Source organism: Urocitellus parryii, chromosome 8 (assembly GCF_045843805.1).
Source record: "Urocitellus parryii isolate mUroPar1 chromosome 8, mUroPar1.hap1, whole genome shotgun sequence".
Taxonomy (NCBI): Eukaryota; Metazoa; Chordata; class Mammalia; order Rodentia; family Sciuridae; genus Urocitellus; species Urocitellus parryii.
Window position 1 is genome coordinate 122,643,676 of NC_135538.1, and position 5,032 is coordinate 122,648,707.

Sequence of the window (5,032 nt, forward strand, 5' to 3'; positions counted from 1 at the left end):
ATGGAGTATTACTCTGCATTAAAAAATGACAAAATCATAGAATTTGGAGGGAAATGGATGGCATTAGAGCAGATTATGCTAAGTGAAGCTAGTCAATCTTTAAAAAACAAATACCAAATGACTCCTTTGATATAAGGGGAGTAAACAAGGACAGGGTAGGGACGAAGAGCTTGAGAAGAAGATTTACATTAAACAGGGATGAGAGGTGGGAGGGAAAGGGAGTGAGAAGGGAAATTGCATGGAAATGGAAGGCGATCCTCAGGGTTATACAAAATGTCATATAAGAGGAAAGGAGGGGCAAGACAAGATAATACAAATGGAAGAAATGATTTACAGTAGAAGGGGTAGAGAGAGAAAAGGGGAGGGGAGGGGGGATAGTAGAGAATAGGACAGACAGCAGAATACATCAGACACTAGAAAGGCAATATGTCAATCAATGGAAGGGAAACTGATGTGATACAGTAATTTGTATACGGGGTAAAAGCGGGAGTTCATAATCCACGTGAATCAACCGTGTAATATGATGTATTAAGAACTATGTAATGTTATGAACGACCAATAAAAAAAAAAAGACTCTGTTTTATCAATCCAGGAATCTGAAATGGAGTAGTAGAGCTCAGCGCAGTGAAACTGCTGAGTAGAGAAGATGGGACACTAGGAGGAATTTATCTAAGATAAGAAATCATGATATTCTTCCTCTCTACTATTATTATAATCTGGTTCCTTTAAAAGTACTGGAGAAATGGTGGAAAATACAATACCGGAAACTGCTCTGAGTTTTATGGGACAAGGACAGGAAAAAGGACTTCTGCTTCTGTCAAAGATGAGAGACAGCCAGAAGAGAAGGAGACTAGAACTCACACTTAATAACAAGAACAGGGATCATTCTCTGCAGAAACTGAGAAACAAACAAACAAACAAACAAAGATGAGAGAAGGTCAGACTTGTGTTTGAGCATATTCTAACCCCATCACATGAGCCCCTGTCATCAGAGGTCCTGGTGGGATGAAGTTTAACTGAAGGGACAATGACCAAGGAGCAGGGAAGATGATCCAGCTGAGGAGTGACCACATCCATGCCCAGGACGTACTGAGTGCAGACTGTGCCACCTTGTCCACCCTCAGCTCTTTCAACCCTCTCTTGTCCTCACCTGCAACATCCTCAGCACAGCAAACATGTGGATTCTCAAGGTTTCAGGTTTTATTTTCTCTCAGAAATTTTAGGACTCCTCTTTTCATTTAACTGACCCATCAACCACATTTCATGGCACAAATTTGAAATACAAATCAATATCCAGATTCTGTTTTTCAGTAGGGAAATAAGAAGCTATAGCCCAGGGCAACAAAGCCAAGTGAAGAATGGAGATGTTCCAGCCCCACATCTGGTACACAGGAAAGTTGATTGAAGAAGAGAACAGAAAGGTGTGGGGATGGGTCTTGATACTCCAGGAGAGGTTCTTCTTTCCATTTCCTTACTTTAAGCTGATAAGAACACAGACACATAGATACAATTTGATGCCAGTTGCACAAAAAGTAGTCGGGACTTCTTGAAGTTACAGTAGGGAGCAGGAAGAGAACCAAACAAATCCTATGTCACTTGGCCACACAGAAGCCTGCTCACACTAGAAAATAAAATATTAGGAGCAAATTTATCTCAGTCTTTCTAAGTGGAGACACTCTGAATGACCCATTACATGCTCAACATGTCCAAATACAGAGAGGCCTGTAACCCAAGAGTTTCCCCTTGCTTCAGTTCCATTCCCTTTTCAAGTATTCCCAGGTCTCTCCTTTTTAAGCAGCAAGAGACACATCAGAGCCCTGAGCACTGTCATTACCCAGGAACAAAAAATCATCCTGGTCAGAGCCCAAGGAGATGTGGCTAATGGAGGAATTATGGGATGGATCAGCTCTCCCATCACTCCCTTCTACACTACCCAGAAGGTCCCAGGGATCATTGTTCATAAAACTTACGGGCAGCTGGAGCATAGGTCCCTTCTTTTCCATCTGTGGGAAGAAAACATCCTGTGAGAGAGCAGATTGGAGGCAGGTCTTAGAGGTACTCTTATTTTCTGGACCTCAGGAAAGTTTCCAGAACTGTGACTGCAGATGTAGGGAAGGATCAGGAGACAAGAAGAAAGGAGATGGGTAAAGATGGAGCCAACAGCTCTCCTGGGTGTCTGTCCTCAGCAGGGAAATTTCCCTGGTGGCCTCCAAATGCTGGGAATCACGTCACATCGTCACAAGTTTCAGGAGAATAAATTTGTCCTATATTTTCTACCTGCTTTACAAAGAATAAACAGGTTCCTAGGCTGAGGAAACATATGTGTGAAGATATTACTTCTCTTTAAAAAGGTAGGGCCTACTTCTCCCAAGTGCTTGAAATCACCAGTGGGAGAAAAATTCAGACCTTGCATTTTCCCTACCTGTGTTTTTCTTCTTCCAAAAAACAAAAGCTACCACAGCTCCAATGACAATAGTTCCAAGGACAACCAGACCAGCAACAGTTCCCATGATGGAGATGGTGGACTGAACAGGTGGCTCTGGGAGAGGAAGTGAAGTTATATGAAAGGCCCTGATCTCCAGCTCTCAGTCCCTATCCTGCTGAGGGTCTCCGGAAAGTCTCCTGCTTTCCTGACAAGGGGCTCTGGGCCCTCACCCCCTCCTTACCCCATCTCAGAGTGAGGGGCTCAGGCAGCCCTTCATGATGCACATGGCATGTGTATCTCTGCTCCTCTCCAGCAGGCACCTCCACAGCTGCCCATTTCTGGAAGTTTCCATCCCCTGCAGGCCTCGTCTCCACAAGTTCCATGTCCTGGGTCTTGTCCTTCCCATCTCGTTGCCAGTTCAGGGTGATCTCCTTAGGGTAGAAGCCCAGGGCCCAGCACTTCAGAATGACATCTCCTTCAGGGCTAGGGTGGTGAGTCACATGTGTCTTTGGGGGGTCTGAGGGAAAGAACAAGGAAATTCAGACATTTGGACATTACCTCCAATGGGCCACCATCCAGAGAATGGTCAGCACAATTAGGGTCTGGGAGGGAGCAAGCACAAAACCTAGACATAAGCTTGGACTCATTCTTCTGGCATGATGTTCTATTCCTTGCAAAGTTCTAGAATCAGGTTAAGACAACCCAATGGAAGAGGTTACAGGTGTCTCAGAGGAACTTAAGTCTCAGGGTGGGTGGAGACTGAGTGATATAGAAAAGCTGGAGTCAGACCTCCAAAGACACTAGGCTGGAATGGACCTCCAATCTATCCTTGATGCCAAGACTGCTGCCAGAGAACTGTGGTCAGTTATTTATTGTCTTTCTCTTCAACCAGGAGAGAGACTGGATCCTTTACTTGTCCTGAGAGAAAGCAGCCTTTAGCTCTGCTCTAGCAGGATACCTTGGAATCCAGGCAGACCCACTTCCCTCTGGACAAGGAAAAGGGCAGTGTTCTAGAGTGCGTGCCATCATTCTCCTTGACTTCTTTTGGGAAGCAGGTGGAGAGATCTACAGGAGCTCAGCCAGGTATCCCACAGCCCCTCATACCTAAGCGCTGCAGGGTCTCTTTCCTGCTCTCCAGATATCTGAGGAGCTTCTCCACACAGGTGTTTTCCAGGTGGACCTTGTGGAGCTTCGTGACACCAGGCGCCTTCCAGTATCGCTCTGTGATCTGAGCCACTGAGTCTGCCACAGTCCAGGAGCTCAGGTCCTCATTCAGGGCGAGGTAATCCTCCCCATCATATGCCAACCGGTAGAACCCGCGAATCAGGCGCCCATCTTGCCCCACTTCTTAGGTTCTCTGGATGGTGTGAGAGCCTGTCCCCACCCCCACGGTCAGGGTCATCCTCACCCCGACCAACCTGCCTGTTCCCCTCCCCGCCCCCAAATGTAAACAAAACCCGACCACAGTCCCAGTGGATGGTTTCTGGGTCAGGGGACTCCATGACTCCCTCAGAATCGGGAATCCCTGTGGACTCGGGACAGTGCTTTCAGGACAGGAAGAGATTTAGACCTCAGACAAGGGCCCAGGGCCACTAACCGCCCTCGCTCTGGTTGTGGTGTCTCAGCAGGTTGGTCAAGCACACTTGGAAATTCTTTGCGGAGTCCTTGGAATTCCATGTGTCCCAATGCTTCTGCTCCTCCTGCTCCACCCAGGGCGACCATGGCTTCATCCTCTGGGACTCAGAGTCGCTGTCAAAGTGCTGGAACTGTGTGTCGTCCACGTAGCCCACGGAGACCAGGCGGGGCTCCCCGCGGCCCGGCCGGGACACAGAGGTGTCGAAATACCTCAAGGAGTGGGAGCCTGTAGGCAGGGATACTGAGACCAGGTCCACCCTTCTCCCAGCGCCCTGCTCCAGGATCCAGGAGGAGAGGAATTGGCTCCGGAGAAGCAAAGGTGGTGGGACAAAAGAGAGAAGGATTTAGAGGATGAGTGAAGAGCCAGGACTAGCCACACCACACAGGGGACAGTCTGGGACAGGAGCAGGAGACCGGCTTCTCTGGGTGGGAGGAGCAAGGGGACGGTCCTTCCTAGCACAGTCAGGTTCCTTCCTGACCCCGCACTCACCTGCCCAGGTCTCCATCAGGGACACGGCCCCCAGTAGCAGCAGGAGCAGGGTTTGGGGCGCCATCACCTCCAGCCTGCACCTTCTGTGGAAGTTCTAAGTCCTGGATGGTGGGTGGGGACTTCAAAACCCAAACCACTGTAATGCTGATTGGCTTCTCTGGGAGCTTAACGCGCAATAGGAGCGAGACCTGGGGCCACTTCAGGAGTGTCTGGGCAGAATCACCTGGCCCAGGTTGGGAGAGGGAGAAGAGAAACGCCAAGAAGGGGAATCCCCAGAGCTCTGCATCCACACCCTAGACACAGCTCTAAACACTAAGAGCCACGCCCAGGGACCTGGGTCTTCAACCTGACCACTTCTCCTTCACAGAGTGCTCTTTGTCACAAGGTTCCCTGATTCCTGCTTCAGGGAGTTCTAGAATGGTTTGGTTTCAGGATCTTTGTATGCCTCAAAGGTTTATGTGGAGTATGTTTATGTGGAGTAT

The 5,032-nt window shown here is 48.6% G+C and overlaps 1 pseudogene; it reads right to left on the bottom strand.

The window, feature by feature from the left end:
* Positions 1 to 1,790: 1,790 nt before the first annotated feature.
* Positions 1,791 to 4,620, bottom strand: LOC144256536 (saoe class I histocompatibility antigen, A alpha chain-like; annotated as a pseudogene).
* Positions 4,621 to 5,032: the final 412 nt, after the last annotated feature.